The sequence below is a fragment of the Prionailurus bengalensis genome, chromosome B1 (assembly GCF_016509475.1).
Source record: "Prionailurus bengalensis isolate Pbe53 chromosome B1, Fcat_Pben_1.1_paternal_pri, whole genome shotgun sequence".
In the NCBI taxonomy this organism is placed as follows: Eukaryota; Metazoa; Chordata; class Mammalia; order Carnivora; family Felidae; genus Prionailurus; species Prionailurus bengalensis.
This window is the reverse complement of record NC_057344.1, coordinates 67,746,528-67,771,696: the sequence shown is the minus strand read 5'-3', so window position 1 is coordinate 67,771,696 and position 25,169 is coordinate 67,746,528. Positions and strand designations below refer to the sequence as shown.

The 25,169-nt window shown below is 36.1% G+C and overlaps 1 pseudogene; it reads left to right on the top strand.

The window, feature by feature from the left end:
* LOC122468885 overlaps positions 1–25,169 on the top strand; it is a 59,773-nt pseudogene that overhangs the window by 24,460 nt on the left and 10,144 nt on the right.

The window sequence follows — 25,169 nt, the reverse complement described above, 5'->3', positions numbered from 1 at the left end:
GGTTGGAAGTGGCTCCTTTCACAGTCAAGCCAATGGTGAGCTCTCAACCTCAACTGACATCTGGATTGCAGCCTAGGGAGACTCTGAAACAGAAAAACCATCCAAAGCATACCTAACCCCTGGTCCATAGAAACTATGAGGCCATAAATGTGTCCTGTGCTAAGGTCCTAAGTTTGTGTAATTTGTTTTATAGCAATAAAAAACAAATAGAGGTGGCATCTTCCATCTATAGGAGGAGCAGGTTTTCCACATTCTGCGATGCTAAGCCATTCACAGAAAAGCAACACCAATAGACTACTTAAGGGAAGTTCCTGACCATTGTGTGAAAATGGAGAGCTTACTTGTGTGAGCTCAGAGCTTTTCTTGGGAGCTTTCTGAGCATCTGTTTGTGTGCACATAGGTTTTTGTGATAAATGACCTCGTTCCCAAATCTTGTTCATAGTTTATCGCTGGCATTGCTTCTGTTCAGCTTCATATTGAGCATAACTTCTCCAACCTCAGTTTTTGTCATTTCTCCATAAAGACTGAATCCAGACTTGTAGATGGGGGCACAGACCGGTGACATCCACTTGTTTCCTTTCCCTTAGTACTCCGTGTATTTTTTTGGTGCGTCATCAAACTGAAAACAACTACCAGCCAAAACAAAAACTGTTAGAACAAATCAATGAATTCAGTAAAGTTGCAGGAAAGAAAATCAACATACAGAAATTGTGTCTCTAAACACTGACAATGATATATCTGAAAAAGAAATAAAACAATCCCATTCACAATAGTATTCAAAACAATAAAACACTTAGAGATGAATTTAAGCCAGGAACTGAGGGATCTGTAAAATTGATACTAACAAGACAGTGATGAAAAAAGTTGAGAAAACACACACTGGAAAGATAACCTGTGGTCATGGATCAAAATAATTAATTCTAACTGTCCATATTACCCAAAAACATTTATAGATTGAGTTCAATCCCATTAAATTCCCATGGCAGGGTGCCTGAGTGGCTCAGTCGGTTGAGCATCTGACTCTTGATTTCAGCTCAGGACATGATCTCACAGTTTGTGGGACTGAGCACTAGGTTGGGCTCTGTGCTGATAGTGAGATTCTGCTTGGGATTCTCTCCCTTTTTCTCTGCCCCACCCCCACTTGTGCACTCACCCTCTCTCACTCTCTCAAAACAAATAAACTTTTAAAAAATATTTTAAAAATTTCAATGGTGTTTTTCATAGAAATAGGGGGAAAAAAAACAATCCCAAAATTTGTGTGGAACCACAAAAGGCCACAAATAGCCAAAGGAATCCTGAGAAAGAACAAAGCTGGAGTCATCATACTTCCTGATTTCAAACTATACTACCTATGGAAAATAACTCATGTCCATCAATGGATAGAATGGACAAAGAAGATGTGATATATATATATATATATATATATATATATATATATATATTATAATGGAATAAGATTTAGGCACCCAAAAGAAAGAAATCTTGCTATTTGTGACAACATGGATGGGCCTTGAGTGCATTATTCTAAGTGAGATAAGTCAGACAGAGAAAGACATGTACTGTTTAATATCACTTATATTTGAAATCCAAAAAGGCTGAACTTGTAAAAGTGGAGGGTTGAATGGGGGTGCGGGAAATGGGGAGAATGTGATCGAAGTGTACAAACATACAGTCAGACTAAGTTCTGGGAATCTGATGCACAGTATTGTGATTACAGTTAACAATTCTGTATTAGGCACTTACAAGTTGCTAAGAAAGTAGATCTTAAATATTCTCACCACAAAGAAGAAAAGATAATTCACTGATGTGATGGAGGTGTTAGCTAATGCTACAGGGAAATCATGTTGTAATATCTAAGTGTATCAAATTAACATGTTGTACACCTTAAACTTACAAAATATTATGTCCATTATGTCTCAATAAAGCTGAAAAAGAAAAAGATTCTGCCCTTGGTCGCACATAAGTAACTCATACTTATACAGACAAAGGGTAGAGGGAATGATGATGTTTAATTCTTCTCACTGAAAGCATCTGAATCAAGACTTGTTCAGACAAGAGGCTCAAGAATCCTTGTTTTCTCTATAGCTGTTAGAAGATGAATCATTATAAAAATAAGAAAATCTAATTTTTGATTTTTCATGCTCAGTAGCATATTATTTGCCTAAGTAATGTTTACAGGCACCTGAAAATTCCTTTACATTATACATATTGTATCATTATCATAAATTAATAATTATCTACAAATTATATAATTACAGTTATAATAACTATTTTATTATATTTTTGTATTACAATATTGAATTCAGGAGTAGATAACTCTCATTTTAGATATATCAGTTGCTCTTAGAAAGGAATGAAAGGGTCAATGATTGAATTAAATTTTGGTGAGAAAAAAATCATGATAGATTGATTAATTTGACATTTTGGTGTTGCTATCTTTGAATTAAATGTAGATATGCATATTTTATACATGTGTGATATTGATATCCTTGTAATACTTATGTAGAAAATATCTAAGAAATGCAGATATTACCCACATTGTTCTCATATTATTTTCATATTATGTCTATACTTAGTTTTATACAACCATTGTTTAAGTATTAACAGATTCATTCAATTTTATCCCTGGAGGTGAACATACATAAAAGCACCTTTTACCTGGGAAGGGAACAAAGGCATTAGAAAGATCAATGACTTCAGTGTATTTACATAGCAACTAAGTCGTGGAGTCAAGGTTCATTTTCTTGGTATAAACAACTATACCTCACACTGCACTGTGGTTTACAGGGTTTATTACTATTCTTAATATATGTTATATAATCTATATTACAGTTTTATTCAAAATTGCAATATATTTGCTGAATGTTACATAAAACTGTCAGTCGTCTATCCATTTATTTTTCTCCCCATAAGACTGTTTATCTATCATCTATCTATGAATAGTCTATATCTTGTGTACATTAATATTGCTTAACATATGGGACTACTCTCATCATTACTGATTTTAATAATTTGTTTTACATTTCTCATGCTAAATGTAGAAAAATCAAATTCTCCTAATCAATCTAAACATTTTTCTTTTGGTTTTACTTTATGGAAAGGAAGCACACTTAATTTGTGATGTATCTCATTATTATTTCAATTTTTTATTTATTATTTCAATTTTAAATGTAATGTTTTTCTCCCCAATACCTTAAACAATAAAGAAAATAATGAAATATCCCTGAAAATGTTGGCATCTGGGTAGTTCAGTGGGTTAAATTTCAGATTTCGGCTCAGGTTATGATATCACAGTTTGTGAGTTCAAGTCCCGCATCGGGCTCTGTGGTGGTGACAGCTCAGAGCCTGGAGTCTGCTTCAGATTCTGTATCTCCCTCTCTCTCTCTGTCCCTCCCCTGCTTACTCGGTTTCTCTCTCTCAAAATAACCATTAAAAAAATTAAAAAAAAACAAGAAATACCCCTGAATATGTTCACACCTTGAAATTGTGATTCCTTTTATTGTGATTCTTTTTTTTTTCTTTTTTTTCAATATATGAAGTTTATTGACAAATTGGTTTCCATACAACACCCAGTGCTCATCTCAAAAGGTGCCTTCCTCAATACCCATCACCCACCGTCTCCTCCCTCCCACCCCCCATCAACCTTCAGTTTGTTCTCAGTTTTTAACAGTCTCTTATGCTTTGGCTCTCTCCCATTCTAACCTCTTTTTTTTTTTTTTTCCTTCCCCTCCCCCATGGGTTCCTGTTAAGTTTCTCAGGATCCACATAAGAGTGAAACCATATGGTATCTGTCTTTCTCTGTATGGCTTATTTCACTTAGCATCACACTCTCCAGTTCCATCCACGTTGCTACAAAAGGCCAGATTTCATTTTTTCTCATTGCCACGTAATATTCCATTGTGTATATAAACCACAATGTCTTTATCCATTCATCAGTTGATGGACATTTAGGCTCTTTCCATAATTTGGCTATTGTTGTAAGTGCTCCTATAAACATTGGGGTACAAGTGCCCCGATGAATCAGTACTCCTGTATCCATTGGGTAAATTCCTAGCAGTGCTATTGCTGGGTCATAGGGTAGGTCTATTTTTAATTTTTTGAGGAACTTCCACACTGTTTTCCAGAGTGGCTGCACCAGTTTGCATTCCCACCAACAGTACAAGAGGGTTCCCGTTTCTCCACATCCTCTCCAGCATCTATAGTCTCCTGATATGTTCATTTTGGCCACTCTGACTGGCGTGAGGTGATATCTGAGTGTGGTTTTGATTCGTATTTCCCTGATGAGGAGCGACATTGAGCATCTTTTCATGTGCCTGTTGGCCATCCGGATGTCTTCTTTAGAGAAGTGTCTATTCATGTTTTCTGCCCATTTCTTCACTGGATTATTTGTTTTTGGGGTGTGGAGTTTGGTGAGCTCTTTATAGATTTTGGATACTAGCCCTTTGTCCGATATGTCATTTGCGAATATCTTTTCCCATTCCGTTGGTTGCCTTTTAGTTTTGTTGATTGTTTCCTTTGCTGTGCAGAAGCTTTTTATCTTCATGAGGTCCCAGTAGCTCATTTTTGCTTTTAATTCCCTTGTCTTTGGGGATGTGTCAATTAAGAAATTGCTGCAGCTGAGGTCAGAGAGGCTTTCCCCTCTAGGATTTTGATGGTTTCCTGTCTCACATTCAGGTCCTTTATCCATTTTGAGTTTATTTTTGTGAATGGTGTGAGAAAGTGGTCTAGTTTCAACCTTCTGCATGTTGCTGTCCAGTTCTCCCAGCACCATTTGTTAAAGAGACTGTCTTTTTTCCTTTGGATATTCTTTCCTGCTTTGTCAACGATTAGTTGGCCACACGTTTGTGGGTCTAGTTCTGGGGTTTCTATTCTATTCCATTGGTCTATGTGTCTGTTTTTGTGCCAATACCATGCTGTCTTGATGATGACAGCTTTGTAGTAGAGGCTAAAATCTGGGAATGTGATGCCTCCTGCTTTGGTCTTCTTCAAAATTACTTTGGCTATTCGGGGCCTTTTGTGGTTCCATATGAATTTAAGGATTGCTTGTTCTAGCTTCGAGAAGAGTGCTGGTGCAATTTTGACTGGGATTGCATTGAATGTGTAGATAGCTTTGGGTAGTATTGACATTTTGACAATATTTATTCTTCCAATCCATGAGCAGGGAATATTTTTCCATTTCTTTATATCTTCTTCAATTACCTTCATAAGCTTTCTATAGTTTTCAGCATACAGATCTTTTACATCTTTGGTTACATGTATTCCTAGGTATTTTATGCTTCTTGGTACAATTGTGAATGGGATCAGTTTCTTTATTTGTCTTTCTGTTGCTTCATTATTGGTGTATAAGAATGCAACTGATTTCTGTACATTGATTTTGTATCCTGCAACTTTGCTACATTAATGTATCAGTTCTAGCAGACTTCTGGTGGAGTCTATCAGATTTTCCATGTATAATATCATGTCCTCTGCAAAAAGTGAAAGCTTAAATTTATCTTTGCCAATTTTGATGCCTTTGATTTCCTTTTGTTGTCTGATTGCTGATGCTAGAACTTCCAACATTATGTGAAACAACAGCGGTGAGAGTGGACGTCCCTGTCGTGCTCCTGATCTCAGGAAAAAAGCTCTCAGTTTTTCCCCATTGAGGATGATTTTAGCTGTGGGCTTTTCATAAGTGGCTTCGATGATCTTTAAGTATGTTCCTTCTATCCCGACATTCTCTAGGGTTTTTATTAAGAAAGTTTGCTGAATTTTGTCAAAGGCCTTTTCTGCATCGATTGACAGGATCATATAGTTCTTATCTTTTCTTTTATTAATGTGATGTGTCACATTGATTGATTTGTGAATGTTGAACCAGCCCTGCATCCCAGGAATGAATTCCACTTGATCATGGTGGATAATTCTTTTTATATGCTGTTGAATTCGATTTGTTAGTATCTTATTGAGAATTTTTGCATCCATATTCATCAGGGATATTGGTCTGTAGTTCTCTTTTTTTACTGGGTCTTTGTCTGGTTTAGGAATCAAAGTAATACCGGCTTCATGGAATGAGTCTCGAAGTTTTCCTTCCCTTTCTATTTTTGGAATATCTTGAGAAGGATAGGTATTATCTCTGCTTTAAACATCTGGTAGAACTCCCCAGGGAAGCCATCTGGTCCTGGACTCTTATTTGTTGGGAGATTTTTGATGACTGAATCAATTTCTTTGCTGGTTATGGGTCTGTTCAAGCTTTCTATTTCCTCCTGATTGAGTTTTGGAAGAGTGTGGATGGAATTTGTCCATTTCTTCCAGGTTGTCCAGTTTGTTGGCATATAATTTTTCATTGTATTCCCTGATAATTGCTTGCATCTCTGAGGGATTGGTTGTAATAATTCCATTTTAATTCATGATTTTATCTATTTGGGACATCTCCCTTTTCTTTTTGAGAAGCCTGGCTAGAGGTTTATCAATTTTGTTTATTTTTTCAAAAAACCAACTCTTGGTTTCAATTGATCTGCTCTACAGTTTTTTTAGATTCTATATTGTTTATTTCTGCTCTTATCTTTATTATTTCTCTTCTTCTGCTGTGTTTGGGGTGTCTTTGCTGCTCTGCTTCTATTTCCTTTAGGTGTGCTATTAGATTTTGTATTTGGGATTTTTCTTGTTTCTTGAGATAGGCCTGATTTGCAATGTATTTTCCTCTCAGGAATGCCTCGCTGCGTCCCAAAGCGTTTGGATTGTTGTATTTTCATTTTCGTTTGTTTCCATATATTTTTTAATTTCTTCTCTAATTGCCTGGTTGACCTATTCATTCTTTAGTAGGGTGTTCTTTAACCTCCATGTTCTTGGAGGTTTTCCAGACTTTTTCCTGTGGTTGATTTCAAGCTTCATAGCATAATGGTCTGAAAGTATTCATGGTATGATCCCAATTCTTGTATACTTATGAAGGGCTGTTTTGTGACCCAGTATGTGATCTCTCTTGGAGTATGTTCCATGTGCACTCGAGAAGAAAGTATATTCTGTTGCTTTGGGATGCAGAGTTCTAGATATATCTGTCAAGTCCATCTCATCCAATGTATCCTTCAGGGCCCTTGTTTCTTTATTGACCGTGTGTCTGGATGATCTATCCATTTCTGTAAGTGGACTGTTAAAGTCCCCTGCAATGACCACATCCTTATAAATAAGGTTGCTTATGTTTGTGAGTAATTGTTTTATATATTTGGGGGCTCCCGTATTCAGCACAGAGACATTTATAATTGTTAGTTCTTCTTGATGGATAGACCCTATGATTATTATATAATGCCATTCTTCATCTCTTGTTACAGCCTTTAATTTAAAGTCTAGTGTGTCTGATATAAGTATGGCTACTCCAGCTTTCTTTTGACTTCCAGTAGCATGATAAATTGTTCTCCATCCCCTCACTCTCAGTCTGAAGGTGTCCTCAGGTCTAAATTGAGTCTCTTGTAGACAGCAAATAGATGAGTCTTCTTTTTTTATCCATTCTGATACCCTATGTCTTTTGGTTGGTGCATTTAGTAATTTACATTCAGTGTTATTATAGAAAAATATGGGTTTAGAGTCATTGTGATGTCCGTAGGTTTCATGCTTGTAGTGATGTCTCTGGTACTTTGTCTCACAGGATCCCCTTTAGGATCTCTTGTAGGGCTAGTTTAGTGGTGATGAATTCCTTCAGTTTTTGTTTGTTTGGGAAGACCTTTATCTCTCCTTCTATTCTAAATGACAGACTTGCTGGATAAAGGATTCTCGGCTGCATATTTTTTCTGTTCATCACATTGAAGATCTCCTGCCATTCCTTTCTGGCCTGCCAAGTTTCAAAAGAGAGATCAGTCACGAGTCTTATAGGTCTCCCTTTATATGTTAGAGCATGTTTATCTCTAGCTGCTTTCAGAATTTTCTCTTTATCCTTGTAATTTGCCAGTTTCACTATGATATGTCATGCAGAATATTGATTCAAGTTACGTCTGATAGGAGTTTTCTGTGCCTCTTGGATTTCAATGCCTTTTTCCTCCCTCAGATCTAGGAAGTTCTCAGCTATTATTTCTTCAAGTACCCCTTCAGCACCTTTCCCTCTCTCTTCCTCCTCTGGAATACCAATTATGTGTGGATTATTTCTCTTTAGTGCATCACTTAGTTCTCTAATTTTCCCCTCATACTCCTGGATTTTTTTATCTTTTTTTCTCAGCTTCTTCTTTTTCCATAATTTTATCTTCTAGTTCACCTATTCTCTCCTCTGCTTCTTCAATCCGAGCCTTAGTTGTCTCCATTTTATTTTGCTGTTCATTGATAGCATTTTTTAGCTCCTCCTGGCTGTTCCTTAGTCTCTTGATCTCTGTAGCAAGAGATTCTCTGCTGTCCTTTATACTGTTTTCAAGCCCAGCGATTAATTTTATGACTATTATTCTAACTTCACTTTCTGTTAATTTGCTTAAATCATTTTTGATCAGTTCATTAGCTGTTGTTATTTCCTGGACGTTTTTCTTAGGGGAATTCTTCCATTTCCTCATTTTGGATAGTCCCTGGAGTGGTTCGGAACTGCAGGGCACTTCCCCTGTGCTGTCTTGAATAACTCGTTTTGGTGGGTGCGACGCAGTCAGACCTGATGTCTGCTCCCAGCCCACCGCTGGGGCCACAGTCAGACTGCTGTGTACCTTCTCTTCCCCTGTCCTAGGGGCGGGATTCACTGTGGGGTGGCATGGCCTGTCTAGGCTAGTTGCACTCTGCCAGGCTTCTGGTGCTGGCGATCTGGGGTATTAGGTGGGGTGGATTTGCAAGGTGCAGAGGTGCGGGAGGGGCAGGCTCAGTTCCTTTTGCCTTCGGAGATCCACTTCGGGAGGGGCCCTGCGGCACCAGGAGGGAGTCAGACCCGCCAGAGGGATGGTTCAGCAGAAGCACAGCATTGGGTGTTTGCGCGTTGCAAGCAAGTTCCCTGGCAGGAACTGGTTCCCTTTGGGATTTAGGCTGGGGGATGGGCGAGGGAGATGGCGCCGGCAAGCGCTTTTGCTCCCCGCCAAGTTGAGCTCTGTCATCCGGGGCTCAACAACTCTCCCTCCCATTGTCCTCCAGCCCTCCAGTTCTCCGAGCAGAGCTGTTAGCTTATAACCTTCCAGATGTCAAGTCCCGCTGGCTGTCAGAACACACTCTGTCCGGCCCCTCCGCTTTTGCAAGCCAGACTCGGGGGCTCTGCTTGGCTGGTGAGCCTCCCCTCTGCCCCAGCTCCCTCCCGCCAGTCCGTGGAGCGCGCACCACCTCGCCGCCCTTCCTACCCTCTTCCGTGGGCCTCTGGTCTGCGCTTGGCTCTGGAGACTCCGTTCTGCTAGTTTTCTGGTGGTTTTCTAGGTTATTTAGGCAGGTGTAGGTGGAATCTAAGTGATCAGCAGGATGCGCGGTGAGCCCAGCGTCCGCCTAGGCCACCATCTTCCCAGGATCCTCCTCATGATTCTTAAAGAATGACATTATACTGGAGAATATTTATATGACAAATTTAACAAATTTAACACTATTAAGTTTATTAGGTTCCTACTGCTACTGTAACCGATTATGACAAATTTAGTGGTTTAAAAGGCACACATTTATTCTCTTACAGTTCTGGAGTTTGTAAATTTAAAATGGGCTCACCTGGGCAGAATTCTTTCTGGACACATTGGGGGAGAGTCTATTTCCCCTGCTTTCCACGTATCAGAGGCTTCCTGTAATTTTGGTTTGCAGCCCCTTCCTCCATCTTGAGTGAGCAATGAGGAATTTCAAAATTCCTTCCTGACTTGCTTCCCTCTCTTCTGTCACTACATCACGTTCTCTCTAATACCCATTGCTCTGCTTTCCTTCAAATATAACCTTTGTGGTGGCATTGGGCCCACCACAGATTTCCTTGAAATATTCTTCCCATTGCAAGGTCCTTAATTTAATCACATTTGCAAAGTCCTTCTGAACTTGAGCATAACATATTCACTAGTTCTGAGGATGAGGATTGAATATCTCTTGGGCCTGCTGCCTACCCCACCACACTTGCTACATCTCCCAGCATTTTGGTGGAAGTAATTCATTCTAAAAACCTTCAGCTGCAAAATTTTATCATATCTCCCAATGTATTGTCATCTCTGGTAATTGTTGACAGGTTAATATATTTGGTCACTCATCTATTTATTAATTAATGCATTCAGAATGATTTATGAAGCACTTACTATATGGCAAGTTCTGTGCTATGTGCTAGGAATATAATGGTAAACCAAACAGACATCATGTTTCATTCAAAAAATATTTCTCAAGACCTTCTTTGTGCCAATCTCTGCTCTGTTGATGGGAAAACAGAAGTGATCAAGAGAATTAAGGTTTATTTTTTTCCCTCTCATTCCATTACAATGTGGTGTAAAAGATAGATAAAGGTGAAATAAATTAGAAATTTGTCAGAGAGTGATGATTTCTATGCAAATAGTTACAATATGATAAGATGTGATAGATATTTACCATATAGCCATTTGTGAGTCAAAGGTAGGGAAGGCTTCTCTCAGCTCGTGACATTTAAGCTACAAAATGGATGATATTAACGACCCATCCATGCAAATATCATGTTTTAAACAGAAGAAATAGCTATTGTAAAACCTTTAGGGAAAAGAAGCTGGTCTTTTTCCTCCTAAGCGCCAAAGAACATAAAATGTAATATCATTTTTAAGTAAATGTGGTAAGGGCAATGAGTGAGGAGGTGTCCAGTTCAGAGGGAGGGACTAACCCCACCTCATTGCCAGGAGCACTCACACCTGTATCCCATTTCAGGGCTGCTCCCTCTGACCTTGTTCCACTCAGCCTCCTCATTGTGCCACCTTCACAACCATTTGATTCTTCTCGTATCCTGCACATAAGGTCTCCAAGCCTGCACAGAAGGTCAACATGATCTTCCCTCACAAAAAGCATAACTCTTCCATCCACATATCGACTCCTCAGTAGCAATCTTCTGGGTCCCCCAGGCAATATCCAGACTGCTACTTTCCCTTCCAGCTCATGTTGTTTAACCTTATTATCCCTACTTTATCAGTCTCAATATCCATCACTAAATTCTGGTTTCCTTTACTATTCCAGTTTCCTAAGCCTGTGTTTCATGTTAAATCATGCCTACCCCCATTTATATGTTAAAATCCTAACTTCTCAAACTTCTGAATGTGATCTTATTTGGAAACAGAGTCATAGCAGTTGTAACTAGACAAGATGAAGTTGTTAGTTTGTGCCCTAATCCAATGTGACTGTGTCCCTATAAAAATGAGAAACTTGGACACAGAAATATGTACTTTGGGAGAATGTCAAGTGAAGAGAGAGACAGGCACAGAAGGAAGACAATGTGAAGACACAGAGACAATACCATCCCCAAGCTAAAGATACCTGAGCCTACCAGAGGCTAGAAGGCCTGATAGAAATCGATCCCTAGTGCCTTCAGGGGAGCATGGCCCTGCTGATACCTTGATTTTGAACTTCTATCCTCCAAAACCTAGTGATAATAAATTTCTACTCTTGTCAGCCACTCAGTTTGGGATATTTGTTTTTCAGCAGCCTGAGGAAACTAATATACCATGGTATGTCAGTCCAGTGCAGGGACCTACTCAAGATCCTGGACCTTATCAAACTTATACACTTGAACCATATGAAATCTTAAGTTTGAACTTTAACTCTGACTACAACTTCCTATAATTCCAGCATTTTGCTCGCCTACTCCCTCTAAATCTTTGCTCTTACCAGACTTGACCCTTCTATATTTACCTATTGATTTCCTTCCAATGTTTAGTTCCTTGCCTCTACAGTCAACCCCTATAGTCTTTTGTTTTAATCATGCCCTTTCTAATAATTTCAACTTCCTTCTCTTGTTCTCTTTGACAAACTCTAATTCTGAATTAACTTCAGTTTTTGCTTTTAATGTTCCTTTACTTAAACTACTGAGTAGAGTGGGGAGAAAACCTGCATTAGCCTAGATAATTTTTGTTTACAGTTCTTTATTTTGAGAAAAATGCATATATAGTGGGAAGCATAAATTCTACTCATAGAATTTGTTAGGTTTGAAAAGCAAATTCACCCACATAGCCTACATCCCTATTGAAACTTACTATAGTACAAGACTCCAAAGTTTTCCCTTGTGATACTTTTCTTTTTCTTTTTAAGTTTTATTTATTTGAGAGAGACAGAGATAGCATGAGTGGGGGAGAGTTAGAGGAAGACAGGGAGAGAGAGAGAGAGAGAGAGAGAGAGAGAGAGAGAATCCTGAGCAGGCTCCACACTACCAGAGCAGAGACCCATGTGGGACTCAAAATTATGAAACTATGAGATCATGACCTGAGCCAAAACCAGGACTCTGATCCTTAACTGAATGAACCACCTATGCACCCCTCCCTTGTGATACTTCTCATTCAACAACCACAACCTGGTCATGCTGAGGCCAGCAGGGTATTGTTGTTTTGTGTACAGATTTTTTTCCACAAAGAAAGAGAAATAAAAATCATCCATATTGTATATACCAGTAGCTCAATCCTTTTTATGTTGAGTAGCAGTCCTGTTCATAAATATGATTAGTCCACTTTACAATTTATTGTGTCATGTCCAGGTTTGGCTATGATGAACAGATTTTCCATGAACATTCTGTATATACAAGCTCTTACATGGACATATGTTTTCATTATAGTTGAATACATAACCAGGAGTGTAATCGTTCTGTGGTGTGGTAAATGTATTTTTAACTTTACAAAAAATGTCCTTATCTTTTCTGAAAAGGTTGTACATAACCACTAGTGATAGATACGAGTTAGTTACTCCACATTCTTGCATATTCTTGGTGTTTCCAATACTTATAATTTAGATATGTTGGTGGATACACAGTGATTCTTAATCATAAAACTGAATATTGCCTTCCAGAACAACTGGACTTGCTTGGAAAACACTATGTTTTCATTAATGTGACACTTTATTAATGTCAAAGTAGCACATGCTGCTGTCTACCTCCCACAAAATCCATCCTACAGAAACTGACTATGAAGAATCAGATGGGACTGGACAGCAAGAATCATGAACTGACAAAAACCTGTGAGAAACCCCATGAAATGTCCTTTTTCCAACTAATAACTTAACCCATCTGCATAGAATTTTTCTCCATTTGTACTGTTACAAAAATTGAAGAAATATCTTTCCTGTCTAAGGAAGAATTTGTCTAAGGCAAATTCTTGGACCATCTGTTATGTTTAGTGGCTTCCCCAGAGATATTCTATTCTATATCTATATCTATATCTATCTATATATCTATATCTATATCTATATCATCTATATCTATATCTAGATATATAGATAGATAGATAGATGGTATATAATATATGTCATAAAATACTATGCATACATGTATTTATTATTGTTAGCAAAACTTTTCCTTTTGTAGGAAAGAAATATACCTAGCTATTATAGTAAAATGGCAAATAAAGGTGGCATTTGTGTTGTGTGTATGTGTGTATGTGTGTTTAAATAAGTAACCAGTGAGCTTATCCCTGTCCAGGAAACTGGAGAAAAATATCTTATACCATTTTTATGAGAGAAAGGTGTGCTAATTTTTACACACTTGAGATATATTTCCTGTCAATGTTTCTTTGTCATAGTTTTAGGAACTGATATGCAGTTAAGATCAAGATTTGCTCTCCTCAAGTGATAGATTTATTGGGAAAACGTTTCTAGTAGCTAACATTCTTTTCTTAAGATCTTTAAAGAATTTTTTAAAGTTTATTCATTACTGAGAGACAGAGGGAGACAGAGCATGAGCATGGGAGGGACAGAGAGAGATGGAGTCACAGATTCAAAAGCAGGCTCCAGGCTCTGAGCTGTCAGCACAGAGCTGGACATGGGGCTCAAACTGAACTCACAAACTGCAAGATCACAACTCGATCTGAAGTCGGACACCTAACTGACTGAGCCACCCAGGCGCCCCAAGACCTTTAAACATTAAAACCACATTTCAGTTTTTCTCACAGGTATTTATTTATGTCAGCAACTTAACTGAAGGTTATAGAATTTTTTATATTATACTTTTTAAGAAAAATTGAAACATAAAATTAGATTTATTCACAAAGTAAAATATTATACATTGATGAAAATGAATGAGGCAGGAACATGGTTAAAAATGGGTAAATCTTACACTTTTATATTAAACACTTTGTTTTAAACTTCTTATCTAGCAACAATAAAAAAATAATTATTTGGCTGTGGTATGTGGTAAGAATGGCCTTTGATCATTGCCTACGTCAGGGAGACTGGTAGACTCTAAGCTCCTTTTACTTCCTGTTACAATACACTGTTTAATAGAGTGGACTTAGGATCTATGCTAACTGCTTGAATATTTCATGAGAGTTTTATGATAGTTTAATGATGGTTTTTGTACTTGCTTATTTGTCTTTTAAGGTGGCTGGTGACACGAGTGGCAAAAAACTGCACAAAGAAGAGAACAACAGGATAAAGGCCCTGAAATTGAGACAGGGAACCATCAAAACCCTAGAGGAGAAAGCAGGAAAAAACCTCTCTGACCTCAGATGCAGCAATTTCTTACTTGACACATCTCCAAAGGCAAGGGAATTAAAAGCAAAAATGAACTATTGGGACCTCATGAAGATAAAAACTTCTGCACTGCAAAGGAAAAAATCAACAAAACTAAAAGGCAACCGATGGAATGGGAAAAGATATTTGCAAATGACATATCAGACAAAGGGCTAGTATCCAAAATCTATAAAGAGCTCACCAAACTCCACACCCAAAAAACAAATAACCCAGTGAAGAAATGGGCAGAAAACATGAATAGACACTTCTCTAAAGAAGACATCCAGATGGCCAACAGGCACACGAAATGATGCTCAATGTCGCTCCTCATCAGGGAAATACAAATCAAAACCACACTCACGCCAGTCATAGTGGCTAAGATGAACAAAACAGGAGACTATAGGTGCTGGCAAGGATGTCGAGAAATGGGAACCCTCTTGCACTGCTGGTGGGAGTGCAAACTGGTGCAGCCACTCTGGAAAACAGTGTGGAGATTCCTCAAGAAATTAAAAATAAATCTACCCTATGACCCAGCAATAGCACAGCTAGGAATTTACCCAAGAAATACAGGAGTGCCGATGCATAGGGGCACTTGTACCCCAATGTTGATAGCAGCACTTAAAACAATAACCAAATTATGGAAAGAGCCTAAATGTCCATCAACTGATGAATGGATAAAGACATTGTGGTTTATATACACAATGGAATACTACATGGCAATGAGAAAGAATGAAATCTGGCCTTTTGTAGCAACGTGGATAGAACTGGAGAGTGTGATGCTAAGTGAAATAAGCCATACAGAGAAAGACAGATACCATATGTTTTCACTCTTATGTGGATCCCGAGAAACTTAACAGAAGACCATAGGGGAGGGGAAGGAAAAAAAAAAAGTTAAGAGAGGGAGACAGCCAAACCATAAGAGACTCTTAAAAACTGAGAATAAACTGAGGGTTGATGGGGGGTGGGAGGGAGGGGTGGGTAGGTGATGGGCATTGAGGAGGGCACCTGTTGGGGTGTGCACTGGCTGTTGTATGGAAACCAATTTGGCAATAAATTTCATATTTAGAAGAAGAAGAAGAAGAAGAAGAAGAGAATGACAAGCAGGACAGAGTTTATTCACTCTCCAAGGGAGGAGAGAGGCCAGACTTCAAGAGAGATGAAAGCCAGCCAAGTTTTTGTTTGTTTCTTTGTTTTTCTTTTAGCTTTTTTAAGGATGTGAGAGCATTGCTGTGCCCATAGAAGGTGTGGGGAGCAGGTGGATTCTTGGCGGGGCAGGGGAGGAGGTGGCAGGTGTCTCAAAGGGCTCTGTCCATGGCTCATCTGGGATAGGGGATGTGGTCAGGCTAGAAAATATGTTTAGTAGTTGGGGTCTATTTTTTGAGAATGTAGGGCCCTGTGACCTAGAAAAGCAATGACTTAGGGCCAAGTGCAGATATCTGTGAATTTTGTCTGTAAACTTGATTGGTGAGAGTGGAGGGGGTGCTTTGAATAGATTCCTTTCACTATCTATGTGTCCATGTTTAATTGTGTCCATCTATGTATCTATGTATATATGTGTCTATGTATCTATCTATCTGCCTATCTATCTATCTATCTATCATCTATCATCTATCTATCTATCATCTATCTATCTATCTATCTTTCTTTCTTTCTTAATTTTAACATAATCTAATTTGTCATTTCATCCATTACAGTTAGTTATTTTGTCTATCATCTATCTATCTATCTATAATCTCTATTATATCTATCATCTATTTATCTATCATCTATTGATTTATCTGCATTATGTTATAGCAGACCTAATTGTTTCTAGGGAACTGAATACCAACAGTTAATAGTGAATTCTCTAAGACTCCAAAGGAAACAAATAATGTGATTACAATTCTCTTGGTGCACATTTTTTTTTGATGGATAGCTGGAAATATATAAAAGTAAGTTATTTAAACCTAGTACAGCAGAATTCTAAGCCATTGGATAAATTCAGGGGATTTTCATACATTTGGAGTCTTGTAATTTGGGGAAAAAACTCTAAGAAAAATTTACATTTCATCTGCTTTGCTTTTCTTCACTCTCCCTCCAGGAGGGAAAAAAATGTGTTTATTTAGACAGTTAATTCAAGAACATTAATTGGGTCACCTTACTAAATGATAGATTTAGCAAGGGATGTAAAAACAAGTTGGCATGCAGCAAACACTTGTTTATCTTTTTCCTAGAACTGGCTGAGGTGTAAACTTTTGTGTATTTTTATCTCTATAATAGATATTAGCTGCAATATAGATGCTAAGGAAGGGTCTTCAGTACGAGAGTGCCTGCTGACATGCAGATGGATGATCAAATACTATTTTTGTTCCATTTCCTCATTATAGTTCCATTTTCTCTCAGCAAACAGTATAACTAGATTTATTCAATAATACAGTAATTGCCAGACTAAAAAGAACATCAGAAATACAATCTTTTGCTGTCAACTTCAAAGGGATTCCATGCCTATAGTAATTAAAATTAAAAAGTATCATTATTCAAGGATGTTCTGGTTTTTTTTTGAAAAATATTTTACTTCATTAAATTGGAAGTGAGTAGGAGAGGAAAAAACGAGTTGGTGTCATTTTCTCAACAGAGTATAACGAAATGGAAAAATCACGTGTTAAATCCAGTCAAATCAAACATCAGGCTGAGGATATTAAGTTTTCCATTTGTGTATATGCTAAATGCAGGTAATTACTATTCAGCAGCTAATTCTACATTCTTTAAGCCTTAAATGAAGTACGAAGCATATATTAAATACAAAATTTATCCATGAGAGATGAAAACTGTTAACAAGCAGATACCAGAATATTATCCAAATCCAAATGATTTTAAAATAATTTTCATTTTTGTAAATGTCCAGATGCTTATATCACTTCATGAACATTATTATAGCATACCCTTGGGGAAATTAAGTAAATATTTCTCTAAATTTCTGGATATATATCTTCTAATATTATTATTTGTTATTATACCAAACAGAATAAAATTATAACACACTTATTGAGTTTGGGAGTCGCTCACATTTTAATATTTACAAAACAAAAACACTTTTTATAATTGGAGATATGTCACAATTTCATTGGGTGCTTTTTATAATATTTTTTTTCTACATGCTACAGAAAATAATGATGTCTCTTGGAATCTATATTTTTTAGTTTCATTAAAAATGACATGGATGGGAGCACTTGGGTGGTTCAATCAGTTGGGCGTCCACTCTCGATTTCAGCTCAGACCATGATTTCATAGTTCCTAGGTTCAAGCCCAGTGTTGGGCTCTGCACTGACAGTGTGGAGCCTGCTTGGTATTTTCTCTCACTCTCTCTGCCCTCCCCTGCTTGAGCGCTCTTTCTCTCAAAATATAAACATAAAACATTTCTTTAATTAAGAAAAAATGGCATAGATGACAAAAGTAATTATAAGAGAAGGAAAAGTATCTCTTAGATTTTTAAAAGTTCTATATTTGGTAGCTTGATTCTTTTACTTGACATATTTTAAAAATATAATTTAAATTTAATTGATTTATATGAAATTTGTGTTATTTATTTTCTTTAGAGCAGTTTACTTATAATGCAGAGAGAAATCAGCTCTCATGTATTTGTAAACAGGAAAATAATTAATTAGATTATGTAAATTGGCATAGTGTGGATCACACTATGTATTACACAAAAACTTCATAAAATACTTACCTGAAAATAGTATCTGATATAGTAATAAGAAATATAACAAATGGTTTTCTAGTACTATATCAAACTAGTCTCTATGATTTTCAAAATAGTTGGCATAATAATATTCATTATAATAAAATACATATTATTTAAAGAGTTTACAAACCCGATATGAGCATCTTAAACACATACATGAAATTATAATAATTAGTTAAGATAATAATTTTCTTATCAATTTCTTTTGGTAATATTCTAAATCGATCTGCATTTCCAGCTATTGCATGGAAAAAATATTTTGCATATATCTTGAGAGAAGCTTAAATAAGGGAGATTAACATATGTAGAGGACATTTTGTTATGTAATCTAATTATAACTTTGAAAAGGTGATTTGGGATGAGTTTGTTCATAAAACAAACACATATTTTATAATGCAAATGTCAATGGAGATTTATCTAGAAAAGTAAAAACTATATAAACAACTATTTTACTTTATGTATAATGCATTTTAAGTTATAATAAAGTATGCTAATTATTAAAATGAACAAATGGTAAATCAACTGTTAATTTATTTGGAAGTTTCCTAACACCAGTAAGATATATCTTCCTTCATTTCAAATCGAATTTTCAGTCTGACCATAAAACATTTAATTTTACCCCAAATCTTTGAAGGTATAATAAACTTCTCAAGGGCCTCTTTCATTTACCCTATTGATACTGAATCTCCTTTGAAGAACTTATGATAGCATCATTCCTATTGATTTTCTCCTTTTCACAATTTTGATGACCAAGTCCTTAATTGTCAAGGACTTTGCACATGACTTAGGAATTTTTAACGTTACTTTCTTTGCTCTCTGTAAAACTCAGTTATATGACCCTGTACACTTCTGTAACTTCTAAGCTCTTTATTATACTGTGTCCCAGAGAGGTTAATGGTTTAACTTGCCACAACTACTTAGCGACAGAAATAATATAATTAATAAATAATTATAGAGATATTTACATTAAAGTCAATAAATCTATGTGTGTCAGTTTACTAGAGCTGCCACAGCAAAATGCAATAGACTCTCAAGCTTTAATCACAGAAATCTATGTTCTCACATTTCTGGAGCCTGGAAATCTAAGATCAACATGCAAGAAAATTTGGTTTCTTCTGAATCCTCTCTCCTAGGCTTGTAGGTGGCTGCCCCCTTGCTGCCTTTTCACATGGTCAATCCTCTGTGTACATACAGTCCTGGTGTCTCACCTTCTTACAAGAACACCAGTTGTATTGGATTCTAGAAATGCTCTAATGGCTTTATTTTAACTTACTGACCTCTTTAAAGACCTCATCTGCAAATATGGTTGCATTTTGAGGTACTGGGGTTTAGAGCTTCTATACATATGAATTTTTGATGGGATACAATTCAGTCCAAAACAATATGCAATGCCAATATTTTATTATAATAATAATTATTATTATTATTGTTTATTATGTATTTTATTATTCCTCCAACATATTCAGTGCTCCTGTTTTATTGTTATTACTGGGCTAGCAGTGAGGATAATACAAGGAAAAATACAAACATAATATGCCACTTTTTTCATAATATAATAAAACTTAATGTATGAAACTCAAATTTCTTTTTTTTTAATTTTTTTTCAACGTTTATTTATTTTGGGGACAGAGAGAGACAGAGCATGAATGGGGGAGGGGCAGAGAGAGAGGGAGACACAGAATCGGAAACAGGATCCAGGCTCTGAGCCATCAGCCCAGAGCCCGACGCGGGGCTCGAACTCACAGACCGTGAGATCGTGACCTGGCTGAAGTTGGACGCTTAACCGACTGTGCCACCCAGGCGTCCCTGAAACTCAAATTTCTAATAATATTTAACATAAATAACTAAACTCAATTCCTTGAAGAATTTTTATTTTCCTCATGACTTTTCTCCAATCATAATTTTCTTGCTTCTTCCAATCTCCTTTTCTTGCTCTCACTCTTCTATTTACTGTCCAGATGAGATAAGATCTAAGAATCAATGCTAGATGCTATTACCATTTCTACCTTCACTCACTCCTTCAGTGTCTCATGGCTATAAATGGCAATATATGCCATAAACAGGTCTATTAATTACACTCTTTTCTCCAAAATTGCTCCTTGTCAAATCTCCATTTCACATGATGGCATTGATTGCTCAGACAAAAACTTTACTTTTTTCAGACAAAAATATTTATAAAAATCCTTCTTACTTTCCCTTTTCCCTTAAAATCCATATAAAATTAATCAGTAATCACTGCCAATACTAACTCCAAAATAGGTCCCAAAACATTCTATATCACCTTTTCTTCATAATAATCACTGCAGCTTAGGGACAAAGCTATAATTGTCCCTAAGTTAGATTCCTTAAATTTCTTAATCTCTCTAATTTCTTAGTGCTCATTATTCAATCAGTCTGTAAAGGAATGTAGAATAACATTTTATACTATTATATATAATATGAACAAGTTATGGACACCTTAGTTACAACATAGTGTCTATAGCTACAATTCTGGATTGTACACTTCAAGTTTTGTTAAGAGCGTAGAGCTCATCTTAAGGGCTCTTACCATATGAAAAAAATGTGAACAAAATCACATCAACAGAGTAGAGACAAATTTTTGTATGATTATATCAAAAGAGTCAGAAAAACTTTGACAGCATCCAACACACTTTTATGATAAAAACACTTAGCAAACTAAGAAAGAAGGGAACTTCTTCAACTTGAATATAGTTTGAAATTGCACCAAAATCAATAAGATACCTAGAATAAACCTAACCAAAGAGGTGAAAGACCTGTACTCTGAGAACTATAAAAACTTTGATGACAGAAATTGAAGAAGACACAAAGAAATGGATATTCCATGCTCATGGGTTGGATGAGCAAACACTGTTAAAATGCCTATACTGCCCAAAGCAATTTATACATTTAATGCAAGTCCTATCAAAATGACAACAGCATTTTCCACAGAGCTAGGATAAACAGTCCTAAAATTTACATGGAATAATAAAAGTCCCAAAAAAAGCTAAAGCAGGCTGGAAAAAGCAAAGCAAAGCTGGAGGCATCACAATTCCAGATTTCAGGTATATTACAAAGCTGTGCTGATCAGAACAATATGGTACTGGCACAAAAGTAGACACATAGGTCAACGGAACAGAATAGAAAAACCAGAAATGTACCCATAACTACATGGCCAATTAATCTTTGACAATACAGAAAGAACATCCAATGGGAAGAAGACAGCCTCTTCAACAAATGGTGTTGGAAAAACTGAACGGCAGCATGCAAAGGGATGAAACTGGACCACTTTCTTACACCATACACACACAAAAAAATTGAATATGCATGAAAGACCTAAATGTGAGTCAGGAAACCATCAAAATCCTACAGGAGAACACAGACAGTAACCTCTTTGACCTTGGTTATAGCAACTTCTTACGAGATACAGCTCCTGAGGCAAGGAAAAGCAAAGCAAAAATAATCTATTGGGACATTATCAAGAATAGTATACAAAATGTATAAATAACTTATCAAATGCAACAGCCAAAAACTGAATAACTTGATTAAAAATGAGAAGAAGACATAAATAGACATTTTTCCAAAGAAGATATACGGATAGTCAACAAACACATGAAAAGATGCTCAACATCACTGATCATCAGGAAAATACAAATCAACACTACAATGACATATCATCTCAAATCTTTCAGAATGGCTAAAATCAACACAATAAACAACAGGTGCTGGGAACCCACTTTGCACAGTTGGTGAGAATGCAAACTGGTGCAGACACTCTGGAAAAGAGTAGGAAGATACCTAAAAAAGATAAAAATAGAACTACCCTATGATCCAGAAACTGTATTATTAGGTATTTGGTCTATGAATACAGAAATACTAATCAAAGGGCTACATGCGCCTCAAAGTTTATAGCAACATTATCTACAATAGCCCAATTATTGAAAGAGCCCAAGTGTTTACCAACTAATGAATGGAAAAAGGTACACACACACACACACAATGGAATATTACTCAACCATACAAAGAATGAAATCTTACCATTTGCAACAACATGGATGGAACTAGAGAGTATTATGCTAAATGACATAAGTCAGTGAGAGAAAGACAAATACCATATGATTTCACTCATATGTGCAACTTAAGAAACAAAACAAATGAACAAAAGGGAAAAGAGAAGGGAGAAAGTAAACCAAGAAACAGAGTCTTAACTATAGAGAATAAACTGACTTTTATAAATAAAAGTGAGAATCTAGATTCTTTCCCCTAAGATCAGCTGCAAGACAAGGATGCCCCCCACCCTCTCCTCTTTGAGCACTCCTATTCAACATCATAGAAGTCTTAGTACAATAGAGCAAGAAAAATATACAAATCCATACTGATTGGTTAAAAAATGATTTTTTTCTTATAAATATAAGAAAATTAAGTAAATCATTAAGAATCAATATCAACAACAACAACCAAAAACTTCTGAAACAAATAAAGCCATTATAGAAAGGCTGAAGGATACAAGGTCAATACAAAATAGTCAACTGCTTTCCTATATACCAGTAATGAACAATTAGAGTTAAAAAATTAAAAACACAATACCATTTACATACACATAAAATACCTGAAATACAAATATAAATCTAATAAAAACCATGTACAAGATCTGTATGAAGAAAACTATAAAACTCTGATGAAAGAATCAAATATGTAAGTAAATGCAAATGATAATAATTAAAAATATTCACATTTATGAATAGAAAAAATAGATATCTTCAAGATGTTAGTTCTTCCCAGTTTGTTATACAGATTCAATACCATCCCAATCAAACTTCTAGAAAGTTATTTTCTGAATACCAACAGAGTCTAATGTTTATATAAAATGGCATAAGATCCAGAATAGCCAGAAAATATTAAAGAAGAACAAAATGAGAGTACTGAAGTACTGAAACTACCTGACTTCAAGACCTCCTGTCAAGTTACAGCAATCAAGAGTGTGGTATTAGTGAAATACAGAAAAAATGATCAGTGGAACAGAATAGAGAGCCCAGAAATACACCTACACAAATACAGCCGACTGATATTTGACAATGGAGGAAAATAATTCAGTGGGGGAAAAAGAAAGTAGTCTTTTTAAGAAATGGCTTTGGAACAACTGAACATCCACATGCAACACAATGAATGTAAACACAGGCTTTACACCTTTCACAAGAATTAACTCAAAATGGATCATAGACTGAAATATAAAACACAAAGATATAAAACTCTTAGAATATAACATAGAAGAAAAACGAGGTAGACATTCTTGGTTTGGCAGTGACAATTAAGATAAAACACTAAAAGCATAACCCATGAAACACAAAATTAATAAATTGGATTTCATTATAGTTAAAATTTTCTGTCTTGTAAAAGGCTCTGTTAGGAGAATGAAGAGATAAAACACATAAGAGGAGAAACATTTAGAAAACACAATTGGCAAAGGATTTATATTCAAAATTTCCAAAACTGTTAAAACTCAGCAATAAGAAATCAAACAGCTTAGGTAATAAATAGGCGAAAGATCTGAAGAGATGTCTTACAAAAAGGAGATATACACATGGCAAATAAGCATTTGAAAAGATGTAAACAACATGTTTAATGCCATTAAGGAATTGTATGTTAACAATCCGATGCTATAGCACATCTATTAGAATAGCTAGAGTTCAAACTACTGACAACACCAAATGCTTATGAGTGTGGAGCAACAAGAACTCTCATTTATTGCTGGAGGAAATGAAAAATGGTACAAGCCACTGTGAAAGACAGCCTGGCAGTTTCTTTCAAACTAAACACACCACCTTTATGATCCAGCCATGATATTTACCCAAATGAACAGAAAATGTCTGTCCAAACAAAAACCTTCACATGAGCGTTTGTAGCAGCTTTATTCATAATTCCCAATATTTGGAAGCAACCAAATAGGTGTTTCAGTAGGTGAATAGATAAATAAGCTGTGATGCATTCAGACAATGCCATATTATTCAGCACTAAAAAGAAATGAGCTATCAAGTCACAAAGACATATGGAGGATCCTTAAACGCATATTGCTAAGTAAAAGCGGCCAATTTGAAAAGGTTATGTACTCTATAATTCCAACGATATGATTTTCTGGGAAAGGCGAAACTAACGAGACAATGAAAGGATCAGTAGCTGACCAGGAGTTCAGAAGGAGAGACAGAAGGATGACTAAGTGGAGCACAGTGGATTTGTAAGGCCATGGAAACATTCTCGAAGGTACTGTAACGGTGGATTTATGTTACATATCTGTCAAAAATATATAAATATGCAACACAAAGAGTTAACCTTAATGTAAAATGTGGACCTCAGTCATAATAAGGTATCAATACTGGCTCATCAGTTGTGAGAAGTATATCACACTAATGCAAGACATTAATAATAAAGGCAACTGTGTACAGAAGGAGAGAGGGTATATTAGAAATCTCTATTTTCACTCATTTTTTTTTCTGTAAACCTAAAAATTCTCTGAAATATAAAATCTATTCAATTAGGCAATTTAAAGTCACGGATAAAAGGGATATAATAAGAAGGTTATGAATCAGAAATAAAACTGATATTTCATGAGACAACTGCCAAAATTTAATGAAGTAGTTTATCACAATACTAAAATAGAAAAAAAAGGAAAGAAAGAAGGGGACAATATGAAGCATGGCATTGCACAAGAATGAGTTCCAGTACATAGACTGTGTTCACATGTCATGTCTGTTCTTCTTCAAAATTTTTACTTTTCTCACCACTAACATATAGATAATGGAAACAAAATAAACATTAAAGTAAGAATTTTCAAAATTACCTAGAGTATTTTTATTTGCATTTTTTTAAAAAAGCTCTCTTCTTGTCTTCCCAGTACGCATCTGACCTTTTCTAT